Here is a 27,182-nt window from a genome sequence, read left to right on the forward strand (position 1 = left end):
TTACATGAAGCAAGTACAGGAATACTGTAAAAGGAAATATACTTGAAGCATGAAACTTTTGCAGAATGCTGAGCGTGAAAAAATATGCATACCCTGTATTACACTTCATGTATTGGATTCTGTAGACAAAAGCTTTCCTATGCATTTTACTTTTACAAATTGTGGCTGCATGCGATATATATGGAAGTTTCATGCAAGCAAAAATTTCTGGTATTAATTATTCTGTTTTATTCACTATATATTTTGATATAAATTCAACCCAACTTACTTTAGTTCATGTGTGAAAAATTCTACATGCATTACCTGGAAATGTCCCATGTTATCCTACATAAAATCCACACATCTGAGAATGGACAAGCAACATGACACATCAACCACTGAAAATACAAAATCTGTATCAAAGCACACGTTGCAAGCATAACAATGTCAATTAGTACAGAGCTTTGGAGGGTCTTTACCGGCAGTGTGATGTGGAGGGGTCGCCCTGGCGACGTGGTAGTAGATTGGGCTTGGTTGTCACTAGTCTGCATGGATGCACCATACCAAGAAGCCGAGGTCTACAACAAGAAGAAAGAACAGACATTGTCAGGAATGCAATTCTCCCTGTCTCCTTCAATCTTTTCTACACCCTTCGGGTTAAAGGCCATAGTCCATCTATCAGAACAGTACTCATCTTGGACAGGACAGACAGAAAAGCAGCATCAGAAGTATCAGCAAATAACTACAGGGTAATGCAATCACTAAATTATACATAATAATACACGAAATAAAAGAAACAACTTATACTCATTTGCATCAAATAAACAGTTCAGTCTAGTCCGATGTAGAATCTACATTGAGCAACCGAGATGGACAAGCAATGCTGTAAACCTTGTATTCTAGGGTGCATTCGAGAGCTCTAAAGCGAACCAGAGCAAACTGAACTAGATCTGTCATCTTTGGGACATGATACGTATATGGTATAAGTTTGAAATTGATAGGCAGAGGACTTTCTGAGCTAACCTCTACACAACTTTTGAGGAGAAAGAAAAAGAAGAAGAAGAAGAAAAAGAAGAAGAAGAAAGAATCCGTACAAAAACAGAAGGTGATCCAAGAGGATACTCGGATCACCTAATTAAAGCATACCATACTGAACTGTGCCAGATTTGGAGCGTTTGGGCACTTTGTGGAGAAAGCATACCTCACGAGTTATTTTTAGAAGAGGTCATGCATTTTGTAGCAAAAGGGTCATTCACCTGGTACGCTTGAACTACTTACAGCTGATGTCCCGAACAAAGAGAATGATGTCTTTGCATTATGACATATGTGCATGATACGCGCTTTCTCACAAGCAAACTTTTGGTACGCTTTTGGTACGGTTTTGGAGCACATCAGAAAGTGGTCCACTTTTGGCTCGGTACAGTATGTACGGTACACTTTAGGAGCGTTCGAGCACTCCTGTGGCGTGGGCACGGTACGGTACAGTTCGCTTTAGGAGAGCGCTCGAACACACCCCTATTTCAAATATGAGTCCCTTCACAGCAGCTTTCCCCAACTGCTAGACATAAATTTTCATCTACTGGACAGTGCAGGCATAGTGCAGATGCCATACAAAGTTATTGTCACTAAGTCTTGTTTGCAGAACAAAATAACTTCAAGCAATTCACTCACAGTGTTGACAAAGAAGAGACGGACGGGAATAGATGAGAGCCCTCTGTTCATCAGATGAACGACCTTTGACCTCTCGGCGCCCAAGACCATCTGTCCAAAATCAATGGAGCTCTTCGCTGTGCCTTCCACCTGTAGCAGCATAGGAAGATGTCAGAGATATTAAAGTGTTCACTGTCAGAAGTGGGTAGAATATCTTTTAGATATAAACCACACACGCATTAGATTTACAGCCTTTGTATCTCTAGGGCACAAGAAGCAATTTATTGGGGGGGGATGGGAGGTTTAAGCTCAATGGGCAAAGGAAGTACCTCAAGCACCTTATGAAAATAGACAATTTGTTGAGAAATGGATTATGTTATGCTAAAGTGGGAGTGGAAGATGGTTTAAGCTACAATGCAAAACGGACACCCCCAATGCCATTTGTCACAAACAAGAATCTGTTTTAAAACAGAAGTGGGAGGTTAAGGTAGGTTGCAAAAACTCAACAAAATGATGTCAGTCTGTCTACCCAGCAGGTTGTTGGAGCTTTTTAGGTGGGGCTTGTCCCACTCACCTCTATTTCTGGCAACTCTGCCACTGCCCTGACCGTCGTCATGAGTGGGGCTGTGACCTTGACAAGCCCCACCTCGCTGTCGGCCACCACGGGACTGGATCCCACCTGGATCGTTGCCTCGTGGATCCCTGGCTGGCGCGGGGCAAAGAGAACCTTGTGGTACTCCCATGTCTGTGGGCCGATGATCAGGCGCGGCTGGGTGACGAAGATGCGGTGATGTTCAGGCGGTAACTGGACAAATAGAACCAGAGTAAGGAGACAACTCAATGTTGTTTGTTTGATTTTTCACAAATTGACAATAATTACAACATCTTACAAATTTTAGTCACACTTTGACATAAAACTACCTGTGGAATCACTAAATACTGCTGTGCTAACTAAAATGCAAATGCCATGACAACCCTTTCAGCTTTGCAACATAAAAGATGTCATTCTTACCTACAGAGGTAACAAGAGTCACTTGAAATGAAAAATTGCTGGAGACAAACACTAATAAAGAAATCATCCATATCTCACCAGTATAAACCACAAGGCAATATATTTACCTCACCTGCTTCTAAAATAACAAATGTGTTTGAAGTAAACATTAAAAGACACCTATAGTTGTTCTTTTTGTCTTTCTTTCATTTGTCTTTCTACAGTTTGACATGAAGATCAAGTAGAGAAGACCAAGTTTCTTGGCATCCCATGGGGCTTACCTCTTCACCATTGATAGAGAGTGCGACTACCTCCACTGTGCACTGCAGCCAGCGGGAGGAAGGGTTATGAAGCTGGAGGGAGTCCTGGGCAGCTATCCCGATACAAGCAACGTCATGGAAACGGTGATGCGGCGGCACCATCAGCTCAGACACAATGGACTGTGGGAATCCTATCAAATTTTGAGGTGGGGGGGGGGTGGCAGAACAAGTGTCACAATAATCACCCACAACATATGTTTCCTCTATGATTCATGGTAGCTTATCCCTTGTAAGGCATTTACAACATTCAAACAAAATCTTAATCTTCCTTGTTTTTCTCTCATATATGTGATATCGACATCTCCACCTCTACATCCCTGTTATTTTTACATACCAGTACATATCTTTATTTTTCTAATAATCTACCACCCATCATACCAACTTACATATTTAAAATATAAACACATACATGAATCTATACCTAAGAAATAAACATGGAAACTGTCATTGTATACTGTATACGCTATATATTTCGTGGGGGTTTTATTTTCGCGAATTTCGCGAGTCGGGAGCTATTCGCGAAATTAACAACACGCGAAAATATTACCTTCCAAAATGAATCCCTTGCCTTGATGATACGAACATTTCAGTACTAGTATACCATGTCACGGCTCATCGAACAGACCACACTGGCTAAGCTTGTTTACGCATGTCCACGTCTACTTACGAATACTGTAGAGAGCCAATCCATTATCGCAAGGGGACCACGTGTCAGAAATCTAGCGCGATGGACTTAACCACTTCAAAAATGTTGAATGCTAACTTACTAGTTCGCAGAGTTTGGTAATTTTTTTTCATGCAGTGTATAACTAGTATCATTCTTATTTGCTAGTAAGTTGAAAATTCACACTTTCTTTGCCACTTCATATTTTCTCTGGTCCCCCAATCGCGAATTTAACCACTCGCGAAAATGTGTGACAGCGGCAATTCGCGAAAATTTATGTACGCAAAAATTATAGCGTATACAGTAAGATATATAAAATCTAATGCAGAAAATATTTCCCCCTACTCACAAACCATGACTGCTCAGCATCTCCAAAGAAAAATGGCCAGAAAGGAATAATTGTTGTGATATGGTGTAACTGAGACACAGCAAGTGTAATCTAGATGACTGAATATCAGCAAACAAAACACAAGACTCACTCTGTGGGAGAATGGTGGCTGGCAGGGAGGTGGCGGTGGGATCTGGAGACAGTCTTTCCCTGCCAAGCGGGCGGGATGGGGCTGGCACACCCATGGTGTAGTAGACACTGGTTAGGGCTGCAGCCGTTGGGACTGTTGATGACAACGACTGTGGAGGAGGCACGTAGACACCTGCCCTCTGACTGGCTTGCTGGGTCAAGTACAGATTTGTGTGACTTGGAATGGGACCAAGTTGTAATCCCATCTGTCCTGGGACCGGCTGAGGGAGGCCATCCTGGAGGCTATGCAAAGAAGTGGGCGACAGCCTCGATATGGGTTTGTCGTTGACGTAGTGACTGAGGAGCGCCGTGTCTGACAGGGCTTGGTTTGTGTAGAAGCGGGATGGGCCCAGAGGGGCTGCTGAGATTGGCCGCTGTGCAAGATCTGGAGCGGTAGTCACAGACTGATAGTGAAGATGGGGCTGTGGGTGTGGCTGCAAAAGAATGGTTTGAGAGACCACAGTGTCCATTCCGGAGGCAAGGACCAGTGGACGCCCAGAAGAAGAACGGGACTCTGGCTCTGTCTTGCGCTTGGGAGTAGAGCTCATAGAACTACTGTTTGACGAAACACTACCTGTCCGACTAGGACTTTGTGATGACCTATTACTTCTAGGACTTGACAGATTGTCGGTTTCGGCTACCAAAGTACGATCATGGTCCAGGTCTAGTGATGTTCGCATTTGTCCAGTACTCGGTATTGGAGACTGCTTAGGTGAGTGCCTTGGCGAAGGAGTGGGCGATATTATCTCTCTACTCAATGCCGAGAAATTGGCAGGAAATTCCACATCCTCTGTGAAAATTTCAGGCACAGTGCGAGGGTGCTTGCTCACGTCTGTGGCACAGTTTTCCTTCATATTTGGTGCTGCCATCTTACTGTCAGTACTACCTCCGGAAATCCTTTGCGGATGTTCACTGCTGAAGCCCGAGTCGGCCTCTGCATCAGATACAAAATCTCTACGGTCTCTGCTGGATCCTTTTCTGTACTGCTCGTTGTACTTTCCTTGATCTTGGCCCACCGTTCTTCTTTCGCGTGGAGTCTGCTTGATTCGGTGCTTGCCAATCACAATGTCTGCCTGGCTATCGATTGAGAATCTAGAAGCATCGTCTAAGCACTCTGGAACTCTGGACGCTTCATTCCTTGTTACTTCAAAGTTTATGCTGTCATCGTACTCTGCAACATACGCACCATGTTGGGTTGACATTTGTGAATTTTGCAGCCCAGTCTCTACTCCATTGAGAAAACTGAGTTTTATGGGAGACACTTTGGAAGAAATCTTTCCCTCGGGAGACTGTGCTACACCACAATCGTTTTGCGAAATGAAAGAACGGTCAACTTGCATTCTCTCAATGGAAGATGAGTCCTCAAATGACTTTCTATGTCTTCTTGGAATGCTGCTGGAAACCGGGTTTTGTCCCACCATGGCACTCTTTGACCTCTGATGATTCCTATTGACCGGGGTATTTCTGCTGACACCATTTGCGTGATGCATCGGCAGCAGTTTACTGGACGCTGCAGACTGTTTTCTGGTTGGCTCCCCATCAGGAATTGCTTCACTTCTGCACTCAACACCAGGATCTCGTTCATTCTCCCGTTGATGTATAAGGTCATCATCACGGCCTGACTTTAATCTTGCATAGTATTCATTTCTATCAACACAGTTCCGATCTCCCTGACTCTTTTCTACACGCCCATTTCCAGAAATGGTATCTCCTGATCTTATCTCTTCTGGTCTGCGTCTCGAAGCTACTGGTGCATTCTCGGATATTCGTGGCCTTGGAATAGTTCCAGTGACTAACTTTGGAATGTTCGACAATCTGCCAGCCTCATCATTACCTCCAGCACGTTGTCTACTATAACCTTGGTCCTGACCAACTAATCTACCTGAAAGAGCATTATGTCTCGTTTCCTTGACATGAATCTCCTGTTGCCGAGGCCGAAATTTTGCCGAAGGTTTGTCTCTTGCACTCATCACCGAATCTTGGCTAAAGTCTGCATCTTTCAACGGCAGTGGAATACTTCTCTCAGCAGGATCTCCAGATGAGCTAGAAAGCCTTTTCTCGTAATGCTTGTCAACTCCTTGTGGCTGTCGCTGCTTCTCAACCTGATCACCATGGTCCCCCTCAAGTTCTTGACTCTTGCTCTTTCTGTCCCTCAACACAAGGTCTGTCACTCCACTGACCCTGGTTTGAGATCCAGGACTCTTTCGCCATGTCCTCTTCTGTTTCTCTGCTTTCTTAGGGGTTACCCTAGCAGGACCAGAGTCTCTGTCCTCCTGCACCGATCCACCAGACCCATCAAGCGAGGACCGATCGATGCTGCTAGAGGATCTATCTCCACCATTGAGGACTGGAGGTCTCGGCGTCTGAGAAGTCCTCTGTTTTGCCTCTGCAACATCCTGGTCTGAATTTGTACTCGTTCTCTCACGCCCAGCAGAAGCGTTTGCTCTCTTCTGTCTGCTGTTGGGCAAATCCTTGAGTTTTGGCTCCCTTTTATTACCTGCCCTCTGCGCTACACCATTGCTCTCAGCATCCATATCATCTCTCCTGTGAATCAGATCATCTGCCGCCTTCCGCTGCTTCGACATCTTCAGTATCATCTCCGCCAGCTGCTGAGGGTTGGCGGTGCTGGAAGCCTGGGCAATAGCTGCGGTGATGGAAGTAATGTCCAGCGGCGGCGTCTGCTGCCCGCCATCAGCCCCGGCCTGCGAGGAGGCAAGGTCAAAGTTTGAAGTGTCTCTTGTGCCTGCATAAGTGAGCGAATTCCTATATGGGCTCCTTTCCCCTCCATCAGGAAACTCGATGGGCAGTGCTGCAAGTGATGAGTTGCTCTTTACTGACTGGAGGCTCAAACGTTCATTATTTGTTGTATGATCCAAACTCAAGTCATTCTTGGATCTGCTGGCATGACTGGAGGGCCTGTGTGGAATTGTGGGACTGGCATCTGGAATGGACAAACACACAAAGGTAATTTAGAAAGTAGACAAAGCCAATAGAGGGCAAAGTGACTAATAATATTTATTCAACGTTGTTAGTTTCTAGCACTGACAATACACTACATACTGAATTAACCCTTTTACTGTTTGGTGACATGCAGTGAAAAATAAAAATTTAGTCAGAACAGAACTGCTAACTACCTTACACTGTCACCGCACTTAAATTCTGTCATTCTGATACTTTTTCTTCTTGAGATATAATTGCTTTTCATGAATTTCAAAAAAAAAAATACACAGTTTTACATGCTACACTGATTGTGTGTCACAGACAGTGCAGAAAGAAATCTCTGATATTTCTAGATATAAACAGCTTGAAGTGCACTTATTGAAGGCTTTGTGCGTTCTCACATTATTTTCTTCTCCATACAATGTTAGAAGTGGATATATATCTCAACAGCACTAATGTTCTTTATGGAGTGGATGAAACACAATACATGCCTGTCTGTAATATGACTCTGTCCAAGCCTACACAAGCATGACATAAATCTTCTAAAAACCTGATGCCTCATGATAATCAAATTGTTTTCATTGCACTATATAGCCAGCAACACAGGACATTACAGAAATGCATCACAAAAAACATACCATGAGTATATTGTCCGACGCCAGCTTCTCTCTCCGACGCCGCGTACACGTCATCAGACTCATCAGAATGGGCACCACCTCCGTTGTCATGGTTACTGGTGCTATTCACCCACGCAACAGGGGGCCTGGGTGGGGGTGAAATTATCGTCCCGTCCCCAAAGTTTGGCTGCAAGAGGGAAGGCAATCAGAAGACATGATACGAGGCATCCATGACCATTGCAACACATCATGCTGCATTTTGAATGGCAAAATTTGACTGCACTGCTGTATCACTTGTTCACTGCTGCTGCTTTCAGCATAAGCGTGACACTCATGTCTGTTCTTTCTAATTTTTTTTTTCTCATTGTGTTTGCTCCAATTTTTGCCTACTTGCTCTCTTTTGCCTAATGCCTTTTCCTTTCTTTCTATAAACAAGACCTGGTAGAAAGCACAATTACTATATCAATTGTTATATTTTCTTGAGCTCTGCATGGATTAAAGGGACTATTTTTCACACAACTGAGAATCTAATTTGGTGGAGCTGGCATAATACATGCTGTCATCTTTATCATAATTTTCATTATTATTGCTGATGTGAGCATCTGGCTAGGCAGAATTGGCACAACAAAACCTCTCATTTATATTATACTTTTAAGGCACGGCGATACGGTGCAATTAACTCGCCAAAAGTACACCTCAAAGCCTCATTTGCATAAAGTAGACAGCTTGAGTACGCACAACCGCTGGGGAAGTGTTGCAGGACAATCGCAATATCTCACCTCAGAAGCCATTAAATGATTAAATCTATACAGCAAATTGAAGAAGAAACTATTCTCTAACTCGCAATGTTAGTCATTTGGGGTTTTATTGAGGATAAACCTGTGAAAACAACGTCGAAACTTAGCTTCCAAAACAGAAAATTTGGTCTCAAAACAAGTGCTATTTTTTCACATTTTCCTTCACTGCTCCAAATTGAAACTTCGGTATATGACTTATGGTCGTATATCCATATTGTGTTCTAAATATCTTTTCTGTATCATTTGGCCAACGGATATGTCCAGAAAAAAATCGATATCACTGTCACTCGTGACCCACGTAAAATCCATACACGTAACGTTAAAAGCAGTACGCAGTCCAATGTATCGGTTTTCATGCTGCGTGAAACAGTTGAAGCACATTGCAGGGTTCCTCTCTTGCCCACTCACCACCCCGTGGACCAAAAACCGAAACCTGTCTCATTGCGCCGAACCTGACACTGCTGATTGGCTAAGCATGCACTGACCAGTAGAGAACGCATGCGCAGGAGGATGATCTAGTTGTGCATGTCCAGTATTTTCTCTTAAATTCCGTTGTCTTTTTGCTCTTATTTTCACCTCACTACTAATTGCTAAAACAATGAAACTTCGCAGGTAGTGAGTCTGGTGTATACAGACTAGCAATATGTTAATCAAATGCATATTCATGCAGGCTCAGACTTATGTCCAGAAAAAATCGTAACCCTTTCCCACGGTCCACTCAAACAGAAAAACACACATATCTCGAAAGATACATCAGCACTTTCACCCCAAAATCATATGAAGGATGATATTTCCATATTAGATATATGTGTGAAGTTTCAAGGGATTTGGTGGGAAAATACGGAAGATACGAGGAGGTGAACTTTCAAGATTTTTTTGTCCTTCCCTCCGCACAGTGCAGATGACCGTTACAAATTAAAAAACTTTGGCCTCTTATCAGTGAGTTAATTGCACCGTATCGCCGGGGCTGGAATTCATAACCAATACAATTACAATCATCATCATCATAACTGTTCATATTCATAACATGATTTTAATTTGCAGCAGCAGCAGCAGCAACAGTATACTATTTCACAGTACTAGCTTTTTGCCTGTGCAGTTAATGTGATTGTGTGTGCCATCTCCTCCTCATTCCCCAAAGTTTTGAATACTAAAATACCTTGCCAGAGTGTACGTCTTCCGACAACGACCCCAGTGCTTCTGATCTCATCCCAATGAACGTTCCGAGAGACACTCTCTTGGCATCCTGTTCCCACGGCGACACCCTAGACCTGTTGAGTGACATGCGCAGACTCAGCTGGCTGCCGTCGGGGAGTTCCCACGCAGATGCATTCTCCACATGATCGCCTTGGTCATGTGACATGTGCTCATCCTAGGCAATACAAAAATAAAATGATATTCAGTACATTTTCCCTGGAGTCTTGCATACAGTGTAATGTTAAATTCTTGGCACCTGATGCCCTGAAAGTTGATGAATCAAATTTGCTTGCGAAATACAATTCATTTCATGTGCTTTCTTTAACCCATATCGGGCCAACGCACCTGTGTACACAAACACCCAAGTGGCCCAGCACCGTTTGCGCACACGCGCCAACAAACAGACAACTCTCCAAACAATCGCTCTTCATTAGCAAGCAATGAAAAAAACATAATCAAATTATCATTTGAAAGAGGAAAAAAATCTCTTTGATATGGTATATAACATGCTGCCATTCGATGCATAATACAGTCATAGTACTCAGCGGAAGTGAATTACGTCATTCATATGTCATTTTATTTACTACGGGATGTTCCGTATGTGGCCCCTGCGGCGTTCAGACAAACTACGGAATATCCCATATGTGGCCCGATACGGGTTAAGAAGGATTATTCTCACATGTATGTAATGCAGCTTACAGAGTGCCATCATTTTCAGACAAGTTTACAGACCAATTTGTCCCCAAGTGGAGTGATAGAATGTACATCAGTTTTCTTTACCACAAACTTGACATGTTCAAGAAATTTTCTTTACATGTCACACTCTATTTCATGACAAGGAATCAAGAGACATAGTAGCCACTCCAGGTGAGGTTGTCACAGCAGCTATCGTGTGTGTGTATACTTCAAGACTCTAAATCTGTTTCAGGTACAAAGAAAGGCACTTTAGTTTGTCAACAACACCTGCTTGTACTGTAGCAAGGATAATGAGTCAGAACTGCTTACCTGACGAAAAATATTCTCCTCTTCAAATATTTCTTCATCTTTTTCAATCATTGCCATGGCGTCGTCTGGAGAGAGAGAGAGATCAAATGTAAGAGACTTGTCTTGAATTATCGGAATGGCACATTTTCTGTTTTGAAAAGGCAAATCATCACAAGAATAATGTCGTGAGTCATTTTAGAAAATGACACAATTGACGGGAACGTGTTTGTTGGCTGTAGATACTGTCTCTTTTTAACGCAGTTTGTCCGGAAATTAATATAGTCCTAGAAATGTCACGAGGGAACTGCTAGTATTCTTTAAACAATTTCTATTTGTGCTGCACACAATTTGCAAAAACAAATTGCTTCATTGCACCATGACAGTTTAATATCTTATGGCTGCTTCTTCTATGAGGTACCTGTAACTCAAGCAGACACAGTCAGTTAATTTCAAAGAAACTTGTTGTGTACGATATCACAACTACAATGTTACTGTAATAAATGAAATAGTTCATTTAAAATGCATCAATATACACACACAATTCACAATGTAGTAACACACACACACACACACATGATAATAATAATAATAATGAAAAGAAAAAAAAGATACACCATGTATGTGAGCACATTGACTAACCTGAACCAAAGAATTCTTCTTGACTTTCAAAGCCTGCATCTGCTACCGCAAGTCCATTTTCATTTGAGAAAGGCCCATCATCAAAAGGATTTGGGGCACTGGCCACTATATCATTCACAGAGAGATTGAGGGAGGGAGAGAGATGAAGGAGAAAAAAGAGAGAAGTAGATGAAGAGGTAGAGATAGATAAATAGATAGTTACAGACAGACAGACAGACAAACAGACAGAGACAAAGACACTGAGTTAGGGAGTTATGACTAGCAAGTAAATAGCAAAGAAAATATAATGGCATGAAAGCATTCTCATATGCACATGTGCTGAGGTCACTAAAGGCAAGCACATCACAATCCGAGTCAGTGTTGCCAATTTAATGAGAACAGGATGACAATTTCTGCAGTTATCTTATTCCATGACTTAATGGGTGCAAATGACTGCCCTTGTTTAAGCAAAATCTCTCACTGTTCCCTGTGTCTTTGAGTTCAAATATAGGTCATGAAGAAATGTTCTGCACAGTGACTAAATATGATTCTACATGAGCACCCATCCAATTTAAATGGCTACCAACTGAGCAGTTTAGGGCGAGAAAAGAAAAGACAAATAATTCAACCAAACTGAAAGTCTTACTGAAGTGATTAGACATCCCTGAATGGAAATTCGCCTCTGCTGTGTCTCTGGCAGCACTCTGTATTAAAAAAGAAAAGAAAAAAAAAGACAAGACAAGAAACGAAAGTCCCATTATAACGAAGTTATATTGAAATTTTATTATAACTGAACAAATAAACAACAGAAATACATAGAGCAGATAATGTTGTGGCCTGAATTTTTACCTCGTTGTAGCCCAAATTTCATTCTAACCGTGTTTGCTATAATAGGAGTGCACTGTGTAACTCAAAATGATATCAATTGCAAAATATACAAGGATTCAATACATTCTTCATTTCTACGCAAAAGCTCCATGGTACATGTACATCTTGGCCTTAACAGTACACAGAACTACAACCACACACTGTGGCTGCTTGAGTTTTAACCCTAACTAGGCCGGGCTATTTAGGTAGATGACAGAGCCGGGGGGGGGGGGGGGGGGGGGGCCTCCCAGGCCCCCCCCCCCCCCTCCGGATCTCGGCTGTCGACCGCGCGATCACGACGAAAATTGGCACACGCATTGCCTATGATGATATCTAAAGTACCATGAAGTTAATTTTTTCAAAAATTATCATGTACACTATATTATGCTAATTTATCCATAATGATGCATGAAATCAGACAATTTTGTATAAATCACTAAATAAAGCTCAAAACAGGCACATTTTTGGTGTAAATATTCTTTATAGTGTCCTTAGCAAATGTAAGAGAAAAAAATTGCACAATCAGAAAAAATTTCTTGAGTATTTTATTGTTTTTTGAATTTCTTATGTATTTCATTGTTTTTTCGACTTTGTTTTTCATTGTTTTTTCGATGAAATTTGTCCGTGACATTGTTCCGAACAAGAAAATGCATTATTAATTGATTTTAATCAATAAACCCCCAAAATAATCATGCTTTTATGAAATTTGCCTGTAAACACAGTTTGCATTGAAATTGTACACAAATTTACATTTTTTAGCAATTTTGGGTCTGACATGCACGTGCATATTTATGCGCAACTTTGGAACCGCGCACCCGGGCATCGCAAATTTGGTGTCAAAAGATGCGGGAGACTCGAAAGAAAAAAGTCATGAAACGTCGCGCCGATAGCTTCTCGCGATAGCGATACATCGCCCGAAACGTTGAGGGGGGGGGGCCTCGGAGGCCCCCCCCCTGGCATAGTTAGGGTTAAGACAGCAATAAAATCAACTCGAACTAGCTTAACTGAACTAACCAAACTTAATTTACTTTACTGAAATAAATATCCAAGACATATAGAATGCAGAGGCACTTCAATGCCTGATAGACACTGACAATTTCACATTTTCAGTGCAAAGTTTCCAAGAGGAAATAGTCCTGACCTAGCATTTACTCACTCAGCACACTGAAAACGTGAGGCACTCACTCACCTGACGATGGTTTAATGAACTCTGTCGCTGAGAAGAGGGAATCCTACCAAAGTTTGTTGACCCTTGGTCCCAAATATCGGTCTCTCCGATTGGCTGCACTCTGGACTGACTCTGGACACAGGAGAGAATTATATCATATTTGATTACTCACAGAAAACACACAACCAACGCTGCGGGACCTAAGAATTATCCCATGACGGCAAAAATCCTCGATGGACCCATTCTCACAGCTTCAAAATCTTTCAAAAATGTGAATACCAACTCAGACAAAACTTTCAATGATGCATCTAAACACAGTATACGTTTACCTAACTTCGAAATACCAAGCTTTGAGCCCCTTGCTTCATGAAAAAGAAAAAATGATAAGTTTCAGATTTCAAATGATTCTCAGATGTTGAAAATTTGATGGGAAGCGATTGAAATATCTGAATATATCTGAACATATTCTACATATGCTAAACACTGAGCAACCACTAATTTGTAACATGTACAAAAACACGACTGAGAGGTAGCATGTAATACAATTGCAGACACACTGTACTCAAGAAGCAAAGCTACACTGTGCGTGCTATGGGCTTTATGGTGATGCTGCAGAAAAGGTTACTATAAAAAACAAGAGACTCGGGGGTCACATGCTCACCTGAGTATCGCAAGTTCACCTTCCATGCATTCTTGCAGACTCTTACCTGAGTACATTGGAAACTTATGGTGGGGGGTACATTTGTAGCTTTGAGAATGGGGGCATGGTGTCCATTTACACATTCCATCACACTGGTAAAAATACCAGCCAAGTACACTGTACTTTATAGAACGTTGGATTATGCAGCTTGGGAGCTTGGGAAAAAAGACATATAGCCCTATCACTTTTTATTAGAACGAGAGAAAAATATTACTTAACACTCATTAATTTAGGAGGTTTGGACCCCCTGAGGCCCCAAGGAAAGCATGGTGCCCATTCAAACACTTTGAGATCTTATCCCTATGGGAATGCTACTTGACAAGTTTGGTGAAAATCCATTGTTGTTTTCAGCAAGAAGATGAAAATTTAGGCCCGCATTTGGACCCCCCCCCATCCCATCCCGCTTCCTTGGGTCCCAAGGGGGTGGGGGAGGGGGGAGGGCACCCCTGATTCTCCCATGAACAAACCTGAAACAACAGTCATCAATATACTGACTCATTGTATTAACTTAGCTCAATCACTTCCAGTTCTAGCGAAAATCTGTAAAGATTCCTTACAGGGGGGGGGGGGGGGGGGGGGGGGTCCCCTGGGGCCCCCACATGGGGCATGGTGCCCATTTGATGGAATTGAGATTCTATCCCCCTAGGGATGCTACTTGCCAAGTTTGGTGAAAATTAGTGAAAGGTTTTCAAGAAAAAGATGAAAATTTACAATTTTGGTCCAAATTTAGGCCCCCTGGGGCCCTCCAGGTGGGGCACAGTGCCCATTTGATGGGAATGAGATTCTTTCCCCCTAGGGATGCTACCTGCCAAGTTTGGTGAAAATTGGTCAAGGGGTTCTCAAGTAGAAGATGAAAATGTAAAAGTTTATGCACGACGGACGAAGCATCGACGAACGCCGGACGAAGAGCGATCGCAATAGTTCACTTATAGAAGGCTCAGGTGAGCTGAAAAAAGTCAAATTGAAGGTATCTTTGTCCGTCCCAGAAAAGCGTACTAAAAATAATGGCACTTGTTTGGGGGAATAAGCAAAAAAAAAAAAAAAAAAGAGAGAGAATTGTTCAACCCCTAGGTTTTTAAAAGATGTTTTGGGAATTCCAGGACAGAGTCCAGGGATTTACAACCTTCCACTGTAGCATTTTATATCCTATGGATTGAACATTCTTTATGTTCCTGCCTGTAATTATGTACATAATGTCCAATGGCCACTCACTGTGAATACGTTCATGTGAGGTGCTCTATTCTCGTCATCACCATCCCCCTCATCATCCGCGTCGTCGTCATTATCGTCATCATTTCTGGAGCGGGCTCGTCCATCCACGGCTCCATCGCCATCAAATTGAGAGGCGGTCAGTGTCCAATCCCTACTGCTCCCGTTCATGCCCTGCCCGTGGAATGCCATGAGAGTGGACTGGCCGAAGGTGACCGGTACATCTGGCACCCCAGAACTGGTCGTCTCCCCGTCACTCATGCCGTCCCCACCCCCACCCCCATCTCCAGGATCCAAGATTACCTTTATGACAGGAAGTACACCCAATGTGATTTTTTTTTCTTTGCAGCATCACAAAGCTACTCAAAATATTATCATATCAAGGAGACAGGTCAATTTCTGTGATTTACTCTGATCGAAATGTCAAAAAACAATAAGTGCAACTCTGCACAAATGTAGCTCCCTCGTTGGGCTGCAAATGGCCTACAAATAATAATATTGATAATGATAATAAAGTGGCTACTTGCATAGGTCCACCTTTTGGTGCTCATGGCGCTTCAACAAAAAAAGAATGTACAAACACAAGAGAGCAGGAAGAAAACTACGAAACTAATTATCAACTACAAAAGGAACAAAATTCTTCTCAACATAGTAGATTACAATCACGTAATCCTTAATGGAGGAGCAAATCAGTTTAAGTTTGGATTTGAATGATTTTATTAATGAAAGTTGACGTAATTGAAAAGGTACTTGATTTGTGAGTTTGGTCCTACGACTGAAAAAGGCATGATCCTTCTCCTAGCCTGTAGAATCAGACTGGCTGCTCACCACTTCTCCCTCTGCTGACTGCCTTGGTTCAGCCAGTGTGGCCGATAGCGGATCGTCATCCTCTGAGCTCCCACCGTCTAACTGAAGTCTGGGCTCACGATTTTCAAGGGCGCCTCCCTCTGCGTCATCATCATCATCATCATCATCATTGTCGTCTCTGCCCTCGCCGACTCCAAGCCTGCTCGTCAGATTTGTTGCCACGTAGTGCTGTCTCTGGGAAATCTCCTGCAAGAAGTCAACATACAGGCCACTCCCATTTTAACTCTTTATGTGCCACGGTTGAACCCCCCCCCCCCCTTTGAGTGCCACATTTTTCTGAGACACCAACATTCTCATGCCTTGAGAAAACATTCTGTTTTCAAATCTAGGTTACTTCTATAGAGTTATGTTAAGCTGGACAGATAGGGAATAGTGTTGTAGAGAAAATGCCAAGCTTTGTTTTTATGTTAATTGTATGACAATTCTATGAATGTTTTTCTTTCAAATGACTAGTAGCTAAATATTACTGTAAAGACATGACTATTGCTCACAAAACAGTGACAGAAACTTAGAATTTACACGCAAATCCAGTAGGGAACATCGCTTGATAGTCAATCACTACAGAATGTAAGCTTCAATGATGTGAGAGGAACCAAAGTGCGAGAAACGCTTTCATTGTACTGCGACATTTGGCGATTTATCGATTGGTATGGGCGGGTTTGTGCATTTGAGCAGAAGTTGGCACGCCGTCGACTGAGTCGGACGTGCGAACATGGCACATAAAGAGTTAACAAAGTCCTTGGGACCAGCAGTTTTCTTCCATCATATCAAAATTTGTTACAGCCGAACAGTCAAGTATCATTAAATACATACAGATGATAATTTGGGAATGCAAATTTTTACTTCCTTGTATTGAGAATTTCGTTATAACGGGAGTGCACTGTATTTCAAAAGGTGTTTTCTTTTCCTTGATTATTGTTCCACACAAAACAGGTCCTCCTTTCATGTTGTGGTGCTGAAAGCACTTTTCCCCTCTCCAGTTGGTGCTCATAAAGCATTTCACAATATATCAATACCCAAGTCTCTAGGATTAAAGACATTAACACCATCTGCAGATAAAACAAAAACCAAGCTTTAGTGCTTCAAAATAGTTCTAAAATGTGAGTTCAGGATAGAAGCAACCAATATAAAAATGTTAATGAGTATAATCAAAGTTAAGTATTGTTGAATACATATAATGTGAACAATAGTTATAATAAAATTGTTTCTAGACTAAACCGTCTACAGTTATTTATTCAGAAAAATAGTGATATCTCCTTATACTTTAGGCTTTATTGTGAAATTTTTATAAGGTAGAATGTTTTGTCATTCAACTGACCTTCACATATATGTATGCATCAAATTTGATAACTCAAATGTTGTTTTAAATCACTGCTCCCAATGGTAAACAATACCTTTAATCCCGCACATATCCAGTGCACTCAGTCTACTATGCGGGAAACATTTCAGCCAGGCTGTCATCGCACCCTGCGCACATGCTACATGTACATCAAACCATATTAATGTTCAGTTTTCCTCTGGTAACCAACTCATTATATACCTCCATGACACAAGGGAACATTTGGTCCTCTGTCGAAATCTAGTAGAAGCATAGAAAATGAAGTGCCCTTAAAAGACCTTCAGGACCTGGAGTAAATACGGGATATCTAACAACAATCATTTTTCATTCATCACTGCTAAACTAGGAGGATGATGATGATGATGAAGTCTTGTATAGCGCCGGTATCCGCCAAGTCAGGCGCTCATGGCACTTGCTCCAAAATAAATACATAATTCAGCTTAAATTTCATGGGTGCACCGCTTGTGATATGACAGTTAAAATAAAAAGAAATAGTTCCAGGAAGTAATTGTCTCCAAATGTGTAAACATACATTCTTACACATTGGCTTGTTTTTCAATTTGAAGAGATGGGTCTTGAGGGCTGTTTTAAAAGATTCTGTGGTAAGAGCTCTGCGGATATCTAAAAAAATACAACAAACAAACAGATGATACTACTCTGAAGCCCTTTGGCACACACAAAATGGAATATCATATGTACTGGAAAATCTGCATAGGGCTACTGCCCTCCACTCACACGTTTATACCAGTCATCTTACCTGTCTGACAGCATTGATCTCATCTTCAGTATCGATTTCGCTGCTTCCGATGCCATCACTGCCTTGGGTTTGTGACCTTGCACCTGGAACTTTGACCATACAGCAGCACATCAGAACAAAGTGATAGGCAAGGGTGCATGCAAGAAAGAGACAATCAACGGATTGTGTGCACTGACCTGTAGCCCCATGCCCAGAGTATGGATTAAGGTAGTGATGCATATCTGCCTAAACCCCATATGAATAACCTATTAGTTGTACACTTGACCCCATATCAGTGTAATGCACATGTAGGTCAATATCAGACTACACAACCTTTCATTCAAGTTTTGAAGACACTTTAAGCTGCTCTATCTCTGAAAAAAATACTGACAACAAATCAAAGTTTATCAGTTCACCCATAACTAGAGAAATACATGTACATGCATTTACCGAACTTTCTGTGAAATATTTGCAATAATTGGATTTTTTTCCATCCCAACTGTATAGAATAGACATGACTACACACTGGGTCCAAAATGTTCTTGTAGACTATGATTAAAGGAAAGGGTGAAAAGCAGACCTTGTTGTTCGGGGAATAGTACTTCACAAAAGAGAGAGTACATGACTATCGCTACTTGGGGAATATAAACATTCAGTTAATAGTGAATTTCTCACCAGGAGTCGCTTGCCCCTCAAATTCCGACAGATCACTTGCGATCCCCCGGTGGGAGTCATCCTCTTGGCTGTCGTTGTCGTAGAACATGATGGAGGGTGCACTCATCTGGGAGAAGGCTAGCCTAGATGGCTGCCCCTCCCTGGGGCTCTGGGACGAGAAGGCGGGGCCGATGGGAGCCGGTGGTGCCATCTCCTCCCCGTCTCCAATGCCAGACCTTGGCGAGTTGGGGTCCTGTGACAGGTCCATGAATTCATCGTCGAGTTCTTCAAGACCTGAGGCTGCAGAGAATATTATTTCATGAGTGATTCAAGAGCAACTACTGAACCTTCAGGCTACTGAACCTCTTCAAATGCCATAAAGATGCGATCATGAGAGCAGACATGTTTAAAGAAAGACCAATTCTTTTACAGATATTAATCACTGTATACATATGGATTAATTAATAACATATGATGACATAAATGGTATCCCGGGGTACCAAATAAAAATGAGCCGTTTTGTTGAATTATTAATTTTTTTAAAAGGTTGTACCCTGGGTTGCCAAAAAGTGGAAATTATTCGGTGCTGGAGCTAGCGCGCGCTAGCCACTGCACTGCACTGCACTGCACTGAAGCACACGCTATTGCTAGCACAGCGTGCCATGCATGCATAGTATAACATGCAGTGACATGGGAATGACTATGTACGCACACACACAGTGCATGCATTTCTCTGCGGCTGTCCTCGAGTGGACCTGAGGTGGCGCTACATAACGTGGTACCCGGGTTCTACGGTACCCCGGGGTAACGGGTGATGCGTCATATAAGCATTCATGTTGAGGGTTACGATGAAACACACGTTTTTTCCTGTATCCTTTTTTGTAAATTTTGTCTTCAAATGATGCACAAACAACAGAGTTGACAGTACATAATAACCTATTTGTAAGAGTACCGGTACTACCCAAGAGAAATAATCATTCTTTTCTTTTCCTTTAACAATTACATGGTTGCTAGCTAGCCACAGTTGTTGTCAGTCATGGTTTCTATGTTAACATAGGTTGAGATGGAGGTGTGGTATGGACTTAAATGATGAATACATTGAACATTTTATATAATCAGACAATATAGAATTATGCGTGGGTCTTTGCAACTGATGACAAATTGCCCTTTTCTCACATCATCACATCCCCACATAGCCTAAATTATCTGGTAATGTTATGAGGACAACTACTTAGTTTGCGGTGCAGTGTCCAGGAAACTTCAGAATAGATTGAGATAAAGCTAGCCTATGTAACTACTAGATAGATAGACAGACAGGGACATGTTGCAGATAGGGGACAAGTTGATGGGTAGATATACAGATAGATAGATAGATTCCATCAATTGATATCTCAATCGACAAAACAATATAGATCTAATACAAAAGCAGACAGAAAGCGGCACTCCTGCAATGCATATTGACAGTCCCCTGCCTTAGGTATCGCTAGTACCAGGTATTTGCTCAAGTGTGCCTTGCTTCCATATGACCAATGATACAAACTCACCCAGGTCATCAAGGTTCAAGATGCCAAGAGATGTGTCGGTCAGCTCAGAGGGGGCGTAGCTGGTCCTGGACCGGGCACTGTCCGGTGGGGCAGCAGGTGGGTCATCATTCCATTCCCTGTCTGGTCTGGGGGTCCACTGCCGTTCGGCCGATAGAACTGTGCGTGCGAGTAGTCCAGATCTTGTGGATTGCTGCAGAGATGGACATAAATCACATGTGAGACACAGGTCAAAGAGATTGCGTGGACACTGAAAATGAGGATGACCCGACGTAAAAGGGCGCTGATAAATCATTCTTTGGTACCTTCGGTTGCAACATTCAGGATCATGGGGCTTCAAGAATTGCCCAAAATGCTGTCGTGCAACAATGATAAGCTGACACAGTAAAATCTTGATTACCTGTTTATGAAAGGGCATATTCCTGGAGCACATTGATACACTTTACACCAGCAACAGTACACATGTTAGGTTCTTTTATACAATTGTAGATTCTAGAATGATTGAGGAAACCATAATGGTGAATTCACTCAAACTCAGATTTCTGTGGCTGGAATGCCTTACACAAACTAATTTCTTGGAAGGTGCACTAATCTTTTCTCTGTTAGCTTTTGTGGTCCATGAAATGAAAACAACTTGATAAGAAATTTTAATTTTAATTTGAAAAAATTCAAAAATTCAAAATGTCATATATATATTTTCTTTAACAACAATGGAAATATGATATTTCATATCTTCTTTGCATCATACAAATACACAAAATTAAACAATAACTAAATTTGTAAACCAACATTATGCATTTATTTCATATCAAATAAAATTGATAGAGTTGAAAACAGCTAAGGCTGTCCTGAAAGGTAAATGGTTGCTTTTAGCCTGTGCCTTCTAACCACACAAATATAGTGTACATATTATCCACTGAGAATACTATATATTATGTTAGTACATGTACAGTACTACACTGTAGATTTTCCAGTTCTACAAAAATTATTCATACCTCTTTCTGTGATGTAGGAGAGGCCTTGCCACTGAAGATGCCGCAATTGGTGAGCCAATGGAAGACCTCAAAGTGATGTCCTGATATAGGCCTAGAGCTGAATCAAACTGTCTGTCATCTGCAAGTACGGAGTCATTGTCCAGAAATCGCAGCACTTTCTTCTCCTTGCCATTCATCTCCTCCAAATTTCACTATCCCACAGACTTTATAAGCAACATGGAGAATTTGACACTGCAAAATGTGCATCCAGCTAGGAAAGGTATGACACAAGATAGGAGAGACCTACTGAAATCTTTGCATCTGATTGACTGAGAGCAAATTCATACGAAAAGATCTACACTAGCACACGCATGTAGAACAATTTAATCGTAACTAGGCCTAAAGTTACTAATACATAGTCTTGCATGATGAATATAGTAAGTCTACTACTAATTGACCACCTATTCTTAGATCGACCACCCTCCACAATGGCTTTCTCGTGTAAAAAATGAACAGTATGCGTGGGACAGGGCACAATACATTGGAACATTCAAACATTTTGCTTGATAACACAAATCAAGCAAAATGAGGAGGGTATGTACATGTAAATAACTTGATGAAACAGGAGGAAAAAGAACTGGAGAAAATCCTAAACAGTAATAGATTATGTCAACACATATTTGCTTCACCAGATTTACATGCTTTATCAATGGAGAACAGGCTGTCGATTAAAATGAGCTTGCACCGGCACACAGTAAAAAATGCCACTTGCGTTTATCACTGAGAATTCTGCGCGTACAATACTAATCAATAATCTGAGTCCGTTACATGAATCTGCGGTATTTTCTGCCATGGTGAAATGAAATTAAGGTGAAACTGAGGAATATTTTCTACGGTACAAGGTAGACTATGTAATAAAAAGTGGTCGATGAGTAGTCTAGTAGGTTCAAGCATGTACAAATGTACATCTGTATCTAGTGTTGGGATCTCACTTACCTCATGCACCGAAAACCCCAACACGTTCGGGTGCTGTTAACTGGTTACAGCACCAGGGGTCTAGGGTTAGCATGGTTAGGGATGTTATGTGTTAAACTTTTACTAGTAATAAATAGTATTGCCTTTATGCCACTTCCATGATTAAACACTTACAGTACTAAGCTCCCTGTTGAGTGTTACACATACAATTACAAATAGGCCGAACTGAGGTTGGCCTCAGATCGGCTTTCTCATTTATGTAAACAGTCACACACAACTCGGGCCGGCCTCAGGGTGACTCCACTTCAGGCCACCTCTAGTCGGCCGTGGTCCACCTGGTTAGCCGTGGCCGGTCTCAGGCTGGCCTCGTCACATCACCTTCAGCAGGGGGATAGCCCAGTAGAGTATCGAAATTAAATCTACCAAGCAAAATGTTTGTTTACTTAAAAGGATGCTCCTACGGCAAAGTAGGGAAAGGCGACGTGAGGCGGGCCCATTTGTAACAACGTCTACGACTTATGAGGAGCGTTGTTGCTCGAGCCGGCCCCGAAGCTCATGTGTAAACGATTCACAAAGCGGGCCTCGCGCCGCCTTTCATGTGTAACAGGGTCCAGGATCTAACAGATACATTATAGGCAGGGCTGCCAATGCTGGAAACTAGTTGAGAGTGAGACTCTGATAGGCCAATGCTAGTATAATTTAGGAGTCAAAATGAGTGAGATCAATAGAAATGCATGCAAATGAAATAAAATTTTAGAGTGAGAAAGGACCAAAACAGAGACTCCAACCCCAAGCACCTTCTGATCTGGAGATTCTCCCGCCCGAAACCCCTAGCAAACGGGAGACTCCAAGTTGATGTGTGAGAAGCGCGAAGTTCCTAGGATTCTAGATGTTCTCTGGTGCTATCTAAGGCTTATTTTTTCAACATACGATAGAAATAAGTAAGAAATCCTTTCCACCGGGAGACACAGAGCCAGGGCGGGGGAAATCAAATCTCAAACGGGAGAACGGGAGATTGTGCAAAAATGGGCTTTTGGCGGGAGATCTCCCGTCGAAAACGGGAGAGTTGGGGTCTCTGCCAAAATGCGTGAGAGTTGGCAGCCAGCCCTGGATAGGCCTACTGTACTGACACTACTGACGCTACTGACACTGTAACGTTGCTTACAGCTAACTTACTACAGTACTTGCACTCCTGCATCTGACTTGCACTGGCTACACAGTCACAAGTAGGCCTAACAGTTAAATTAACATGATTACCATCAAGCCCAAGCCTCAAGGTCCCATCTAATCTCAGTTCGGGAAACCCACTCACAAGGGGGGCCCCTCCTTATAAGTAACCCGTCCCTCTTATAAGTAACCCCGTCCCCCTTGTAAGTAACCCCCGGGGCACCCCTTATAAGGAGTCTCCACGCTTTTTTGCAATGCAACGCGAAAATGAAAGGACTGCGGCAATTCGCTTGATTATGTCCATAAAGCTTCACAAGTTTCCTAGTTACGAAATTTGAGCAAAATCGGTTTGAGGCATCATATCTAAAATCATGGATTTAAATGCGATGTCAAACGACCCAAGCGAATGCTGAAATGCGAGCGATTACTGGCGTGAGTGTCGCCAGGCGCGGCGGCGCGGCAATGCTTGAGTGCAGACGTGGCGACTGAGTACGGAGACTTTCGTTCATTCAGGTGGCCCATGCTGAATGAACGAAAGTCTCCGTACTCAGTCGCCACGTCTGCACTCAAGCATTGCCGCGCCGCCGCGCCTGGCGACACTCACGCCAGTAATCGCTCGCATTTCAGCATTCGCATGGGTCGTTTGACATCGCATTTAAATCCATGATTTTAGATATGATGCCTCAAACCGATTTTGCTCAAATTTCGTAACTAGGAAACTTGTGAAGCTTTATGGACATAATCAAGCGAATTGCCGCAGTCCTTTCATTTTCGCGTTGCATTGCAAAAAAGCGTGGAGACTCCTTATAAGGGGTGCCCCGGGGGTTACTTATAAGGGGGACGGGGTTACTTATAAGGGGGACGGGTTACTTATAAGGAGGGGCCCCCCTTGTGAGTGGGTTTCCCGAACTGATCTATATCTAATACTCACACGATCAGTGATTCAGAGACTTTACAACCCAACTAGCCCGAGTCAGACACAGGAATTGACAGGCCAGGCAGGGCCAGGGCAAGGGGAAGAATTGGCTAGCTAGAAAGCCCAGCGAAGTGCCAGCGTATCAAAATTTAATTCACCAGCACCCTGTTTAAGAGTGAGTCTGGCCAATATTTGAATCCCCACATCACATGTTAACTGACTCACATTCACAGTTCTCGGTATAAGTCCCGAGTATTACCTTCAAACTCGTTTGTAAATTAAACTCTAACACCGAATCTAACCAAGTGTAATTTAACGGGGCATTACAAATATGAAATAGGGTCTAGAAAGTTCTAACCAGTTACAATTGATACAAATAAATTTATAAATTTTAATATCACACAGAATTTCTCCTACATTTTACGTAGAAAGGATATTTACATGATTGACAGAACGCTGTGGTTGATTATGTTTCCTGACGATCACCTGTGATAAACAGAATCCGTATTCGTGCATGTATTACCGACGGTTCAAATCCCGGTAGCTTCAAGAATGTAAACACGAAACGGCAACCATGTATCACCATCCGTTTGAAATGGTGTCAGAAGGAATTGTAGGCTAGATTACTATCCCCACTCTTTCACATAGAAAGCGTACCCACTGCACGGTGTCCTACAGTGTACATGCAGGCGGCAGCTGTGCAGCGCGCGCTGTAACGTGCGTACGTTGATATTCGTATTGTACCAATTGTACGATATAGTAAAGCGATCGGGCATCCGTCTACATTTTTTTTTTACGTCTCAGAACGTTGCGTCGTGTTGGACTGACGGCTGTAACAGTTGGCCGTAGAGAACACAGTCATGTAGTAAGTCCGTCTTTGGCGGCATGACGGGCATGACGGTTGTGCGCGGTCGCAGTCAAGTACCGGTACGGCACGCGTAGTACTAGTATTTTTGATAAAAATTATTCATCCTCTTGCTATTTGAATTGTGTAGCCAGTCCCCCCTTTATGAGTTCAGAATACACTGTATTGTACAATGAATAATGTTGTTGGTGGTGGGTGATAAACGTCTAACATTCCTCTACGTTTTGAAACATAATTAATACCTGGCGCCCTGCTATCTCCAAGACGAAATTTGGATTGAGGAAAAAGTTTCACAATTCAACGTATCTAACATTTTGAATTAAATACTAACTGTTAGCATTTGTTTGGAACAGTTTAGGAAAGAATTTAATGTTCTATACGTGTATTTCTATTCTCCTCCCCTGTTCTCCTCGAAACCCACTAATAAAAGTGAAGTAAAATGAGTTTCTCAATACACACAAAAAAGTTTTTTTGTTTTTTTTTTCTCTCAATCCCCCGGACATTAGCATTGTATATATAGTTTAATCTGGTATGAGTACTCCACTAAAGCGTGTTTCAGTGTGTTTGTCTACATTTTGCAGTTAAAAATGTACTTTCATTTTCACTGCACTGTTCGCTGCTCCAATTCAATTCATTATCTTTTTCATATGATAAGCCACATGGCATATTTCGACATCACAAAAACAGTCAATGACAGTAGAAATACAAGACGTTATATGATCTTTATTTTTTTTTTACTATACTGTCGATCATGCGTTGACATCGATACAATTTAGAGTCCTATAAAACAAAGAACGACGAAAAGAATAAAAACTAAAAATCACCCCTCCCCCGCCCCCCCCCCCCCCCCCCCCCCCAGAAAAAGAAAACACCCGCACACACACACAGGCCTATACGCGCTATACTTTGATAAGAAAAAATGAATAAAGCGCAGTCCAACTCAGGTGAGCTCACTTTATTTGCCCCATTCGCTCACCACCATTACAGCGAGAGGGCCTTGGCAAGAAGCTATAGGACCATCAGCATAATTATAAGGATCTTAAAGGCCATGTCAAGAAAGAAAGGGGGGATAGATGAAGGGGATATAAGACAGCGGTGAAGAAGAAAAGACCGACGGAGTAAGGAAACGGGAAGAGGAAGGTGGGGGAAGGAGGCAGGGTATAAAGAGTAAGAAGACCCAGCCCTGTCCCACATCCCCTCTCCATTAGGCCTATACTATATACTCTCTCGACGGCTTTGTTATCTATAAAGAGATAATGTTCTCTATTTTTTTTTTACTTTGCCTCGTGCAAATCAAGTTTGTTTTTGCTTTTGGCTATTTCCTCTTCAATCAATCTGTATTTTCTCACACTTGCACAAAATGTTGCCTTTGGGGACATTGATTTTGGTACTTAATACAATGAATCTGTAGCACCTCTCTTGCTTGCGTTTGGTGTTGTACCTTCGGTGTAAAGCGTGCTTCTAATTTAGCATCGCTGTAATCAAGCAAAGTTTTTTGATAAATCTTAAGATTAAAAAAAAATAAATATTTCGAAGTATAGATAATAAATGGGAGTTATATCATTTTTAATGCCAAAACGTACAAATTGATGTAAGATATTACGAAGAACTAACCTTAATACTGAAGGGTTTGTATTTGACAGCAGTTTCGGAGTAGTCCCAGATTAAGTCCCAAAGTCTTTGTTTTGACGTTATTTGATTTTTAGATTTGATTTAAACCATGATAAAGAATACGTCAAAATATATCGAGACAAAAATTAAAAATCTTTGATGATGTGAAACAGAATGGGTAAATAATTTTGCATTCACTTGTGATTTCTTAGTGGTTTTGCAATGTGGATTGATTGACAACGGTGCTCAACGGTGCTCAACCATTAACAGTGGCGTATCTAGGGGGGGGGCAAGGGGGGCACGTGCCCCGGGCGCCACT

The 27,182-nt window shown here is 42.1% G+C and overlaps 1 pseudogene; it reads right to left on the minus strand.

Annotated features, from left to right (window-relative positions):
- LOC139728276 (uncharacterized) overlaps positions 1-21,563 on the minus strand; it is a 34,075-nt pseudogene extending 12,512 nt beyond the window's left edge.
- Positions 21,564-27,182: the final 5,619 nt, after the last annotated feature.

Source organism: Diadema antillarum, unplaced genomic scaffold, assembly GCF_040938485.1.
Source record: "Diadema antillarum isolate AM-2024a unplaced genomic scaffold, OU_Dant_1.0 seq00000170_RagTag, whole genome shotgun sequence".
NCBI lineage: Eukaryota > Metazoa > Echinodermata > Echinoidea > Diadematoida > Diadematidae > Diadema > Diadema antillarum.